Raw genomic sequence first — 14,819 nt, forward strand, 5'->3', positions numbered from 1 at the left:
TGTAAATTTGTATTTATATAATTTGTCTTAGATTTCTTATTTTCAATTATATTGATTGATGTTTTCATTTGATTTTATACATAAGGAACAATACAAAAATGAATTTAAGATGAATTCTGTCAATGAATCATTTGGATGACTTGTATGATGGCCACCCTTCAACTTCATGTATATTTTCACAAGATGACATTTCCTGAAAAAGAGCGTAACACGACCCACCCTCGCGGTTCTTTCACTAAAGTAAGGAGGTAATTGTTTCACGAGGGGATGTTGACGCATGTGCATGTGCAACTGGGAGCGGAACTGTGCAAAAGAGAAGAACATCCATCCATAAATCCAATAAAGTGATGACATTTAGAGTTATTAAATTCTGTAAACATCCCCCCAGCGGCCCGACTTTAATATCAGACCTTCCGTATTGCTCCTTTCCTCCTCATCTTTTCTCTCCTGTCGCTATCTCACTTGAGTCTCCCTTTTTTCTTTACCCCTGTCTCTATTAAAGCTTCCAGAGACGAGCTTCAGTCCGTCTTTCAATTTGACTGGAGGCACTCGTGTATTGTGCTTAAACCTCCAACAGGAAGTTCACTCTGTGTCGCCAGTCAAGAGCTAATCATTCTATTTCAGCTTGTCAGGGAGCAGAAGAGAGAAAATCAATCAACGTGTTTACCTCACGGATGTAACTCAATTCAGAAGACTTGACGAGGAAATGATAAATGTTTGAAAAACTGCAAATTACTGCCTTTGAAAATGACTTGAAATCAGTTTGAATCACTGTTAATATAACAATTAAAAAACACATGTCATGAGTTTAGAATAAAGAGATACTAAGAGATGTATGAGACAGAAGTAGTGAGGAAGTAGTGATGCAGAAGTTCACTGTGCTATAAACTCTATGTAATGCAACTGAAAATAAGTCCATATATTGCAATACAACTCATGAGATTTACCAATAAAATTTACAACTCAAATTTTACAACTTTCTCCACAAAATGAATTCATGAATTAAACAGAAATCCTGTTTCTGGAAATATATATATTTTTTTAATTCCTTCATATCCTTGAGGTCATACACACAAAAAAATTGTAAAATAAACAAACTTTGTGACTAAGAGAATTACATTGCCAATAAATTTGGTAACTTATCAACCTAAATTTTAAATAATGTGCAACAAAATTTCCTGAAATGTGTAAAGGGTGGGAAAATACACAATTAGACAAATATCTACCTGCACATGTTATGTGATTAAAGAGAAATGTATAAGAATAAAATTTTCAAGAAATAATAAGCCTCTAGAGTGCAATTGCTTTGATCTGAATTAACCTTAATCTGAATATACTTTCAATTAAACACTTTATCAGAATGTGTGCTGGTCCTCATCTTACACAGGTTACCTCAGTGATGGATGGGGCCTCTGTTGGTTGACCAGTCAAAAGATTTCTCCCATTGGTCACTGCTGCTTTTAAAAATGAATCAACAGAAGCGGCTCAGTCCCCAGGGGACGTTAATGGCGGTCTTGCTCAATGACTGCAACTCATTCAAAATTTATCGTACAGCGTGGTGCCCGCCAGCTGAGTCAGCAGATGCTCGTGCACCTGCATGCGATAAACGTCAGAAAGAGTCGGGGCAGTTTGATGTCACTGACCTGACAGCTCACGATGACGGGGGATCACTTTGTGTGTCGCTTAAAGACAGTGGGGCAGTGTGACTTTGCTACGCTGGCCTCTTCAGGCTGGAGGGAATCTGACCAAAAACTGTAACGGTGGTCAATTGTCGTCTGGAAGGGCAATGAGATGTCAGGAAAATATGCAGCCTATGGTACAAAACATCGTTTGAGATTAACCCTAGCCCTGCACAGTTATGTGACTAAAGAGAGATGTATAAGAATAAAATGTTCAACAAATTCGAAGCCTCTAGAGTGCAATTGCTTCGATCTTCCAAGAGATATGATATGTAGATGTTGTCAAGCTAAAATTATTACTGTTGGGGTGGTCAAACAGTAGCGTCTATGACATCCAATCTGACATCTTTACCAGGTAACATTCTCTACATTGTGTACAGAGATACGTGGTCAGTCATCCTAGCTTAACTCTTGCTTCACAAGAGAAGTCTGATTGGATGACTTGGGCATCTTATTCTCCGGAGGCTGTTCTTTTCCGCTGCTCAACAGGGCCGAGGTCTCCTGGCATACCTAAGACATGTCTCTCAATTGACATGTATGTTTGCAGGTAGACTAACATCTGTTGGTCTTGATCTGAAGCCCAGTTCTACAACGGTCCCGCCTCAGCAGTATAAATAGCCAAGTACTTCTCTTCGCTCTCTTGCTTTCTTATTTGCGATGCATCAACTTGATTTGGTGTGAATGGAACAAAGCTCTTGGGGAGATAATGTTGCTGTGCGGGGCACTTTCTCCTCCACTATTGTGCAGTAATGCAGCAGCGAGGGGCTCGAGTCAACCCATCAATAACCTAATCCTCTAATTTAGCGTTATTCACAGAGCTTTGAGGAGGTATATGTCTCTCATTTAGAGTGTATTAAGGATTCTGTTCATCCGACGGGGACGTGCCTTCTTCAAAACATTTGCTTTCTTCAAGGACGGACGTGTCTGTTGGGTTTTGAGGCCCTTGTGTGTGTTGAATCTTGAAAGAAAAAGTCTTAAGATGAAAAGCAGGTCAATCTACTTGGTCAAAGGGGAGATTAGCCATTAAAATATATAGATATTGGACACCAACCTTTTCTGGGTCCATCCTGAGAGGTGTTGGTTAAGACCATTCTTTTTTTATATGTTTCTGTCTCTATGCTTCACCATACAATCTGGGCTCTGATTGGCTAACAATTGAGTGCTGGTAAGAAGTAAGAAGTGAGGCTCCAAACACAAGCAACCAACGATGTAAGTAAGTAAGTAAGTAAGTAATATTTATTTATATAGTGCTTTTCCAGACCAGGGTCACAAAGCACTTTAACAATGAAAACAATACTCTACAATACTAACAATACTAAGTATATACTTTAAAGATCAAGATAATACTGAGAACAACACAGGAGTTCCAGAAAATCAAGGAAAAGCCTGAACAAATAGAAACGTCTTGAGATGTTTCATAAAGGAGTCAGTAGACTCCATCAAGCGCAAAGAGAGAGGAAGATTGTTCCAAAGCTTAGGAGCAACAGCCTGAAAAGATTTCTCTCCTCTGGTCCTGAGTCGTGTGCGTGGAACCATAAGTAGATTCTGATCCACAGACCTCAGAGCCCGAGCTGGGGTGTAAGGCTGGATTTATTGAAAGACAGAAATGATTAGATTCAAGTATTTTCAAGTAAGAGTTACTTTTTATACATTTTATAGTTTGCTAATATACTTTCTACTTACAATTCCCATATTTTACATTAGAAATTTCATTTATTATGTCCCCAAACATTCTGTATGATTTTGGGCTAAACCTTACAGTGAAAACTAACATTTTAATTGTAAAGAAATCTTTCTTTTCATGTAAACATAAGTCATGTATTGTTTTCATAATGTATGTTTCTAAGGAGTATAATGAGTGATAAATGACGTAAGAGATTCTTCTGGAGTAGCTTATTAGTTGATGAAATATCTACTGAAACATATGATCGATTGTGTGTCGTTGCTTGTGTGACTCTGCATGACTCCAGATAGCTGGTGTTTAGCTCGCCAGAGTGTCGGTGTTCGGGGCACGGGTGGCTGCAGGTCTTGTCTCTCAGGGTAATGAGCTGTAATGGATCGGGCCTGGAGCGTGACCAGAATGCAGAGGGCTCCGTCAAACAAGAACCTGGCGCATCTTTCAAAGCAACCGCTCGCCGCGCATGCTAACACTTGTGTGAGTCTCTTCCTGACTCGCAGCAGTGATTTGGAAACGTATCATCAGGAAGATTTGCATCTGTGGGGAGATTCATGCCTGAAATTAAATCTTTCAGGTTCAGCTTGATGAATGTAGTATGTCACAGTCGAAGCATATTCTCCATCACTCTAAGTTCCAGCTAGCTAGGGTTGTGTGTGTGCATTATTTGCTATAACTATGTGTGTTCCAATGGTCGTTTTCATAAATAAAGAAGCTCCCATTAGTGTGTTACTTCTTGAGAGTTTTACCAGACACTTGTGTGTCCCAATTAATATGAACACACATATGTGTCTCTCTAAATGTGTGTTTCTATAAATGTATGTGTGTCTCTATTAATGTTGAATGTCTGTGTGTCCATGTATTTGTGAGTGTTTCTATGTATGTGTGTGTCTCCATGAATGCTTGTGTGTATGTTCTGTGTGAAATATAATGGAATAAATGAGTGAATTCGTCCATTTTCCAGTTTTTATTTCATCTGTGGATGGTTTCTCACTCACTTCTTGGATAAAGTGTCAGACGGCCTACCGTTACCAAAAAAAACTCAGACAGTTTGAGCCGCTGCAACTTTAATTTGACAGTAACAAGGCTTAATGGGCTCCTGGTGGGCTCCATTATCCATCCGCGACTGCACCAGATCCGGGTCAGACAGTGGCAGAACACTGTGGCCGAGTGTCTGAGAGTAGAGTGACCACTGGTTCCAGGGAGCCAGTGTCAGGGTGATGGAAAGTTCTCTGAAAATAAGGATGGGTCAGAGATGCACCTCATCTTTTATGGAACATTAACAAAGAGTAATGACAAACAATGTCACCGCTACTCTTCATTTTATCTCACTTTTGAGTCAGTGAATGTTAATCAAAGGTTTGTGTCTTTGTATCTATTTCATAGCAAGGTATAAATGGATCCTCAGGGGCTGGAGAAGCTTCTATTTTGCTGCATCATGTTGTTTAAGAGATGAATGAAGATCCAGTAGAATATTGACTGGACACGTTTTCAAATGATCATGTACACAATGAGTGTCTGGTCTAAGAACACCACTAAATCTGAAACCTCTAAAATTCTAAATGCACAATTAGACCACTATTTTTGACCAATTGGATCATTGTTTTTCCATGCCTGATGCTTTTTAGCTGAAATATGGGAAATTCATTTAAATAAATCAAAAGGTTTATTCTAATAAGAATAGTAATAGGAAGAAGAACAATACTAATGATAATACATGTGTAAGAGAATCATTAAAAGGTCATCCTGTCATACCTGGCTTAATGATAACTGACCTTTTCTACTGTATCTACCTCAGGGCTTAGAGTGTATGTTAGACTTTCAGCAAAATTATACTGTTCATTACTTTTTTTAAAGAGATGAACCTGAAAAACCTCTGAGCTGAAGGAGATTGTAATGAAAGGACCTTGGCTGATGCCCCCTAAATATATATTTTCAGGAAGAAAAAATTACATTAACATGACAAATAAAACAAGTTTGTAACTTGTAAACAGTGAAACAATTTTATTTTGTTTTGTCAACATTTTATGTCGGCTTACATCCCATAATACAATCTGTGTATATGGACACGAGGGCACATGAGACCTTAAACTACAGCACCGACATGTCCTCCTGCAGATAATCCGTCTATTCTGGCTCCATCAGCAGCTCTAGTCGCTGTGACGTTCATCTAAAACCGCTGGACTAAGTTAAAGTCAATTAACAGCCAGAGCTCCGGCGTAACAGCGGCTCAGCTCGGCTGCTGCAGTCTGACCTAGTTACAAATGAAGATGAGAGACTGCTCATACGCCGCCCAAAAACAGCGCTCTGGCTTGTAAGTGACCCCAAATCAGAGTAGGGACGTCATCATGCCGCCTCCGCAGGAGTTACAGCTTCAATCGGAAGCCACATGTGGAAAAGTGGATCTCAGCCTCCACTTGAAAGAAGCTGTGTTATCAGAGTGCCGCCACTGTGCGCTCAATTGCGTCTGGGGCAGATTTGGATTGTGCATCTAGGAGCGCTCTCCGCGAGCTTCCTGCACACATGCAAACACTCAGTCCCTTCAACTCAAACAGTATGTCCACCGCAATAGAAATATTCAATATTCAATGTGGAATAACATATTGCCATATTTCAAAACACATATAATAACTATTATTTGCCTATTACCCAATATTCGTAAAATGAATTACATTTTTCCGAAGTGTATCATTATAGGTGCAGTGGAATATTGGAAACAATTTTTACTCTCTTAAGTTTAAAAAAAAAAGAAGCGTATATTAACATATATTTATACATATAGAACATATTAATGTTTATGTAACTATTCAAATTAAAATATATTGATTCTTGGAATAATTGTTTTCAATCGATGTTTCATGGATCAGTGCTTGACATATGTACCAGATATTCCGAGGTCAAGTTGTAGCAGCTAGTGTGAGGTAAAAACTGCTAATTTGCCTCATAAATGTTGATGTGGTAGTAGTCATGAGCTAGCATATGACGACTAGCAAGGATTCACTCAAACACCAGCTCCCCAAACATGGTGAGTGTTGTAGGCTCAGATATCCACAGAGGGATATTTAAAGGGAAACTAATGTGAAAACCATCTCTCTTGTTTCAAATGTTGAAGACTTCCTCTCCAAGATGCAGTGAGTCCCTTTTTTATTATGATGTTATTACTTTATGAAGTTTTTTCTGGAATCTCAGCTAAGAAAAGGTTACGAGAGCAGAGCCCATTATGTGTTGTCATAATGTTCTTCACTTCTCCTACAGCCAGCTGTAATCACACCCCACTCTGTTTATACACCGATTCCCTTTGAGAACTCTGGGATTCATGATGCGCGGTGACCAACCTCAAAAGTTTACCAAACACACCAGAGTGGGTGTGGTCAGGGTACACAAGATTTCAGCTCCAGAAAAATACTGATGTGTACAATAGAGGTCTAAGATCAATTTAAGAGACACTTAAATCAACACATTAGTTGCCCTTATTTTATTTTTTGCCTAGATTAATATGAAGCTTACTTAAATGGGAACATCTTAAACACAACCTACAATAAATAAATAAAAACACATATTATACCATTACTCTTTGTTAGTGTCCACTATGAATCTATCAGGACTTTAAATTCATGACTTCATGAGCAAACTTTGGTTCACTTTAAGAAGTTCTGCCATCATGAGAAGTGTGTGTGAAGATGGGTTTGAATCGGGCGTTCGCCTGCACAACACACTGGCAATACAGGAGATAAACAGGTGGCAGGCTCCTTCTATTTTTCATGTAATTGGATCTCTAACTGGGACCGAGCACTTTCAGAATAGAAGTGAGCTCAGACCGAACATATCTGCTTTGTGTGTCCATAAGCACTTGTGTTTCGGCCAGAAGAGAGGAGGGGGGACAGTGATGTCATATTTAGTGACATCACTGCAGATGTGCCTGGAGTGCAGATTAGAGGCCGTTGCTCTTGTGAACTCGAACTACAGCTGCCTTATCTGAGCGGCCAGCTCTGCCCTTTATCCGCTTATGCCCAGCTCCGGAAATAGTCTCACCTGGACCTGCCAGGCTCTCAATCCAAGTGTTGCAAAACAAATCAATAAAGGCACATCTCGAGCGTTCCTATTCGGGGCGGGCGTTGCTACACTTTTGACAGGCCTTTACATGTCCAGTCTTGTTCTGTCCGAGCCACAGCATGAGACCGGACCGGGTCCAAGGACTGGGATAGTCGGCAACACACACCGTTCCCCAGACCCAACAAATAAATGGAGCAGCAGCTGACAGGAAGAGCAACACACCTCACACCAGAGTTGACAGGACAAAGAGCACACACTCCAGCCACACAAGAGGGGGGAGGGCCAGGCGAGGCTGCGCCACACACACATCAACGTGATCCCCTCACACACACACACCATGTGCAAGCTCCTCCCAATGCAAGGAGACAGATATGGGAGGCGCAGTCAATCACTGGCTGAGAAAGGGACTCTGGCTGAAGGAGCCAGGAAGACCAGAAAAGAAGGAAAAATCATCATCAGATCAGAGTGTCATGTTTGGTAGGAATTCCATCCATGACCTCTGAGAGGAGCAGGACACATAAAGGCAACATAGGAAGTAGGCCATTCTGTATACAGGGTGGGAGAAAGAAAGGGAGGAGAGCAAGGAAGAGCATTGTAGCGCTCACTCCCCACCCCTCGCCTTAAAGCCGCAGCGGGAGGAAGCAGAAAAGGGAGCGAGGTAGGAACAGAACTACAAGTGAAGCAGGGAGCAACAGTCTACAGCTGGGGAGTAAAATGGAGCTGTGATCGAATCCATCCCCCATCCTTCTCCTCCCTGTCCGGCATAGACCTGTGGTTTAATCTCTGTGCCGGGCATGACATTCTGAGGATGCATGGTGAGTGTTATCCTGCTTTTTCACGTGTCATGCGTTGTCATTTGTGCGTTTGTTGTGCATGAACTTACATGTTCCGATGAGAGAGGATGTTTCACGGACAGGGTTGACAACCTCGAATACACATGTGTGCGAGTCAGCTGTGTCGTCCTCTGTTCCGTTCTCTCCATCAGTGACACTGCCGTTCCCATGAGCCAGTGCACACATTACTATATCCTTAGCTAACACTCGTTCTTATGCAATTATGCTATCCATCCCCTCATTGGTGCAATTGTGCTGGTTAGACCGATGCGTCCACGGCTTGCTTGATTTCTCAGCCACATTATCACGTCGCACAGACCTGGCCTGTGTGATGGAGGGCAGCCAGCTAACACGAATCTGATGACTTGGACAACCCCCGGCTACATTCTCTAGCCTAATATGTATGTCAGACATTGTTGAACCACAGAGACACGATCCTATGTTGGGGCACGATGAGCAGGAAGCAATGTTAAATATCTGATCAATGGGGCATTCCACTTTGAATTTTCCCAGTTGCAGAATTATACTTGTGTCGCATTTCAAGAAAAGTAGACCCAAATTAGACCCTTTAAGGAAACATGTAAAGTAATGCACTTTGGTTTGCTTTTCAACATTTAAGAGATGTTTTATTTATGCATTTAATCTAAAAATACCCAAGCCTAACACATACAGTATAACTTCCTAACCTGGGCAGGATTATTAAAAGCAAGAATACATTCCAAGCCTTTGCGTCCAGCTATAGATTAGATGAAGCCAAATATAGAGATGTTACTTGGAGGAAGTACACAAATGGGCTGTTAAGTAATGCACTAGGGTGCAGTTCTTGGACATATAAAGCTAGACTGGAAAGTGTGCATTCAAATGGGGGCGTGTATGTGTTTGAAATAGACCTCAGAAAATCAAGTTTAATCCTCATAGCAAGCTTGTACTTTTATATGCTACTTCCAGTCCCTATGCAAAACCTAAAATTGCTCCTAAAGCCATTTATTTTGCAAGATGGTTTGCCTTTAGAACCACCTCTACTCAGCCAGTAGAGTCACAGAGCTATTGTGCATATATATATATATATGCACAATATATATATATATATATATATATATATATATATATATATATATATATATATATATATTGTCAGTACCATCAGGTACTCAAGAGTTGACCATCATAAAATTGTCGACATTCCAAGTTCCAAGCATCCATGGTGAATGATTGATTTTATTTTTTTGCTTTGTCAAGCCATGGCACTACTAGAGTTGATATCATTCATTTCTTGTTCGTTTAAAGTGTCTTCCCAAAATTGTTCTCTTTGCAGACAAAGTCAATTAAAATAGTCACAAGATGCAAACTCAACTGACCACTTGTTTTGTTGGTAAAAGCAGGTGTAAGATAAGCGATAGGAGAGTGCAAGGTAGCTGGAAATGGTAACCTGTGACATAGAGTAGCAACTTCCATAAGGGTAAACGTGTGACATCTAGCTGTTCAACTTCATACCTTACTTGCTTGTTAATTTACCTCAAAAACTTTCTGTTAAATCAATTTTGTTTAGGCTTCATCATTCAGGCTAACCAGGGAAACAAGTGACTTTGGAGGAATGACTCTGTCTATTAGTTCCTGGTGAAAGAAGATAGTATTTTATAAGGAGAGAAAACAGAGCAACTGAAGTTTCCCTTTGAATTGATCCCATCCTAAAGCAGTTGTCAGACTGTCAGGAGTTCATGAACTTTCCACAAAATGAAACCGTATTGAACTGTAAGTGGCACTGACTGCTTCTATTTACTGTTGATGCAAAATATTGTATGTCATAAGTTAAGGTTTCCTGTCACAAACCTGTGTGAGGATTGGTTTTTTCATCTTCTCGTCCACCATAAAATACAAATCTGGAATCTGGAACACTCGACTGCTGAGTATACAATTCACTTCCTGAAGACGCAGCCCGTAGTGGACCATTAGAAGTGTTATCAGATGTGCTGGTATGAAAACATTTCACTTATAGAAGTCCCAAATCAACAATGATTTGGCACCGCGGATGTCGCCTAGCTTTTCTTTGTTTATCCTTCAGATGGCAACTCATGGGAACCAAACCATCTTTGCTTTGGTAAACACATATGATGTTTGCTGTTAGAGTTCTCTGCTGGTGGCCGACTTCTTTTCCTGAACAAAGCTGAGCTAGATTCCTGCGTGTTATTACTTAAGGTTCATTTTTCAGCTACATTTGTATGCAGTCGCAGTGCGAGTCATTTCTCTGGCCTGGAGGACGATGTTCGTATGCATGAGAGAGCGAGATGGTTGTTACATATAAAATGAGAATCAGTGAGGAGTCAAAGAAGATGTTAATATTCTGTGGTGAAGTGAAAGATTTCAGAGGAAACATAAGATGGAGGAAACAGCAGGAGAAGGGAAACAGAATCTGATGAAGGTGACAAAGCAAAACTGAGCCTAATAGCATTTTTTTACGCTCCAATTTTCTGTTTATTCCAGATGGCTACATAAGTTCCGCAATATTCCCTTCCTAGAATGTGACTTTATTTAGCATGGTACAAAATATAGATAGTCTTGTGTCAAAAGAGTGTTATTGTTGTTTACTTCAAGTCCAATTAGCGCTTAACGTCTCAGCACATTTCTTTTCCATTTTCCTTTTTCAGTATTTCCCATCAGGGAGGGAAACATAAGCTGTCCCAATATTAACCTATCCTGTTAACCCATGCTATGCACACCTACCCTCTTAAATAGTGAAACTGAAAGGTATGGTCGGCCAGCTTTAGTTAGGAAACAAGGGTCAACCCCTTTAGTGATCTTTATGTTCACACAAGGAACCCTTCAACACCTAGAAGTAGTCAACACCTTCATGATTCCGTCCTCTTTAAGTCTAGCTATTTGCAGGACCAAAACAGGTTAAAGATCAGACGGTAGCATCAGAGGTAAGGTTTTGAATCTAGCCAGGTTGAACCCTTAGGCAACCTCCTTGAGCCTACCAAGTTATCTCATCATTCATTTCTTTGGATAAAACCATGAGCAAATACATAATGTACCCTCAATAATATAATTTTTACTCGATTGTGTGACATAAACCAATATTTTCACCGGAACGTTCCAGGAAGATTGGTAATCAATCTAGATGCAAAGAAAGTAACAAGGCAACCTTTCTGGGTTTCTAAAAAAAAACATTAATTGAAATTTGTGTTTTTTATTTGGTGGTGTTATTGGTTTAAATGTTAAATGCTGAATATGCTGGCAAACAGGGGTAGGGCATTAAAAAAGGAAGCAATTGTACCTGAACATTTGAATCAGTAATTTGTTACTTTACAAACTAAATGTTGTGCGTTACAAGCATAGTACTGTACACTTTTCCACGGCTCAGCATGTCTTGGAACAATCACTTCGACATAGATCATTTCAAGAAAGTACATGGATTTACAGCGAGCTGATGAAGTGGAGCGCAGGATTTGATCACGTGGGGGATGGGGAGCTGTCGGTGGGTTGAGGAAGGAAGGGAATTGTATCGTGTGAGCTTGGTTTCACTTTTTTATTGTCGGCTGCCTGACAGACTTTGTACGTCAGACAGGATAAAAGCAGAGCATATGGCCATAATGGAACAGCATCCGTTGCGTCAATAATTGAATCACTCAATGGTACCGTCCTGCCCTGGAGGCCATCGTCAATAGAAACACAAAGAACTATTCTGAAGAATCGACCTTTTACACCATCCGGTCTTTAATGCTTGTTTAGTCTGTATTTATACCTTTCTATTTTTCTGTACATGCTAGACAAACACAAATAGAGGAGCAATGAGAAAAGTTCAGAACTCAGCCCCCAACAATTTTCTGTTGACTGTAGACCAACAAAAACATACTAAACAACATTATATATATTTTTTATTATTTTATATAGTTGAACTATCATTTTGATTGTTCCATCCAGATCTGGAGTGTGCTCTGCGACAGACTGGCAACCTGTTCAAGGTGTCACCCGCCTCTCGCCCAGAGAAACTGTGATAGGCTCCGGCCCCTGCACCCTCATATAGGAATAAGCAGCAGAAAATTAATGAATGAATGACCTATTGGGTCAGCAGTTACATGTGCTCAGCCATAATGGTTGGTTTCAGTGCCTGTTCACATTTGAGTTTATTCATTTTTTTTCCATTTATTCGATTTTAATTTTTTCATTGCCAGCTTTTATTTCCTGTTTTCTGTTACCGTGTGTTATTTATTATCTTTTCTAAAAGGTAAAAAAAGGAGGCTGGACACCAAATGATTTAAATTCTTTGCCACTTACTTTACAGCCAAGTATGTGAAAAGCTGAGCATACATTTTTACCCTGGGAGAAATGAGGTCATTTATTTTGGGGTTCAGTAACCAAATAAAAGGGGCAGTGAGATTTAAAACAAAATGGTAGAACTGGAGCAGCGAGAGCTTTGTTGAGCTATTGTAATGTCAATAAAGCCTGAAGACAAGAAGCTCAGAGCAGGAGTGAGATATTGTCGTCATATTTGTGTCTGATGCATCTTTTGGAACACCGATATTCACCTATTGGTTTAACCAGGCATCTGTCTGACTCTGTCATTAGCTTCAATAGAGAAGCTTCACATTTTTGAGTGGATGGTAAGCTTATAGAAATCCAACTCAAATCTATCAGTGAGTACTTTGTGTAAATTCAACAACTTTAAACTTTAGTCCAACTTATATAGTTATTAGATCTGGAGTAACAAAACCAAGGCTGTAGCAGTTATCTAGCTTGTTATTTCCATAGTCAGATGTTTGTCATTTGATGCCTTCCTTCTCAGCCTTGACTTGGAAATGAAGAATATCTTGCTCATTTTTATCAATCTTGTTGGTTATTATTTGAGACTTTCTCCTCTGCCTTTCATCAGCGTTACTTGTGCAGTGTACCCATGACTTTGTCATCACGTTTGTATCTGCCAGATTGTTTTCCACTCTCTACCTCTGCCTAGTCAGTTGGTACTTAATAGGTCAGGTGGTGCTTAATAGGTTAGTAGTTGGCAGGGGAATCACATCTCAGAGGTGAAGTTATCCTGGGAGACAGACAGCCACAGTCACTCCCACCCCTTCTCATGATGTTGTTGCTGTCTGCTGCTTTCGCTTGCTCCTGGCCTTACATGCTCGCACACCCACATACTTCTTGGCAGGAATTGACAAGCTTTTCAAACTTTGTCTTGTGGAGTTCACATCATGTCTACTGCTGTCTTGTGTTGGAGATATTGATAGTGTCCCAGCATGTGTACCATTTGCTCTTTCGAATGTGTGGGAGAGGCCACAATAGCTGCTTATAATGTAAACTGGGACCTCAAAAAAAGGTGTTCTATTTCCAAGGAACCTTTTGTTGCATCGTTTTCTCAGTCATGCTAAATTTATGGAATTATTTAAGATAAATACGAATCATGTTACCGGTTGATGTGGTGGTATAAATAACACAGAAACTATTATTTCTGGTACTCACTGTTTAGGCAGAGAAAGTAAGCATAAACAGCATTCACACAAAAACGTATAAATTATGCAAATTCTCCAACGCCACAAATAGTACAAGGGTCTTTTGTTCAAAACACTCATAAATAACCTTGATTTCACAGTCTCATGAAAACCTTCCCTTTATTATTATGTCAAGAAGAATCACACAACACTTTTGGCAACCCAGTGATATTATCATGACCCAGGCCAGTGGAATGAGGAAGTCCTGAGTGTTTGGACAAGTGTTGACCTTTAACCAGTCTGTTTTAGTCTGATAACAGTTGAGAGTCTACAAGTCAAAACATTTAACCATGTCTGATGGCAATTGTTTTCAAGGCAGCTGACCTGTAAGAAATTACTGGTAATACAGAACTTCCTACTGATGGTTTGTATGGTAGTCTTGCAAAAGAAATGGATGACACTTGAAATGTATTTGAATCTGCACAAACAAAGCACAGAATGTCTGGCTTAAAATTGGTCTTCTTAAGTCAACTTGTTTCCCATAATGGATCCAGATTTTCTTAGCTTGAATGCCCTGTCGTGGTTTCAGATGAAATCCTATGTGGATTGATATCACAGGGTCTTCATGAATTAGGATACATGAAATCAACAGATGGGTTGTTGCAGAATCCTCATTAGGATGTGATATTGGTAAAGAGAGAGGTTAACCAAAAGACAAAGCTCAATCGGTTAATATTAAATTCCTACTCTCACCTCATCTTGATTTTTCAGTAGAACCCATAGTGGCCTAGATTAGTTTTTTCACAGGGTGGTTGCATTCTCCCTAATACTGTATACCTTAATATACGGTGAGGATCTAGAAAAGACACTTCAAGTAGTTCTGCTTTACCTCATCAGAAGATTTCGATTAAGACGGCTCTGTAACCTCGTCACGATGCCTCTCTATTGTGGTTTTACAGGCAACTGTGAGGAAGCCCTTCAATCGTTTTTGCCCTTTATCATAAAGAAACTTGATATTTTAAGTGATCCTGACTATTGTTAGTTAATAATTACATTTGGAAACGGTTGTCACTTTAGTCCACAAAAACTTCAACACTTTGCTTTAGCACATGTCACTTGTGTTTCTCAGAAACCTAGCATTTATGAGGTTGGG

General features: G+C 39.9%; 1 protein-coding gene across 7 annotated transcripts in view; it reads left to right on the forward strand.

The window, feature by feature from the left end:
• LOC148080437 (disabled homolog 2-interacting protein-like) overlaps window positions 1-14,819 on the forward strand; it is a 115,105-nt gene that overhangs the window by 59,935 nt on the left and 40,351 nt on the right. The window contains exon 1 of one of the 7 annotated variants that reach the window (XM_087792138.1): window positions 7,843-8,222. The exons of the other annotated variants lie outside the window; for them this stretch is intronic. The gene's annotated coding sequence lies outside the window, so the exon portion shown is untranslated. Of the gene's footprint in view, window positions 1-7,842; window positions 8,223-14,819 lie in introns of those variants that run through there. 7 annotated transcript variants of the gene reach the window in all.

This window comes from Callionymus lyra, chromosome 5 (assembly GCF_982586985.1).
Source record: "Callionymus lyra chromosome 5, fCalLyr1.hap1.1, whole genome shotgun sequence".
In the NCBI taxonomy this organism is placed as follows: Eukaryota; Metazoa; Chordata; class Actinopteri; order Syngnathiformes; family Callionymidae; genus Callionymus; species Callionymus lyra.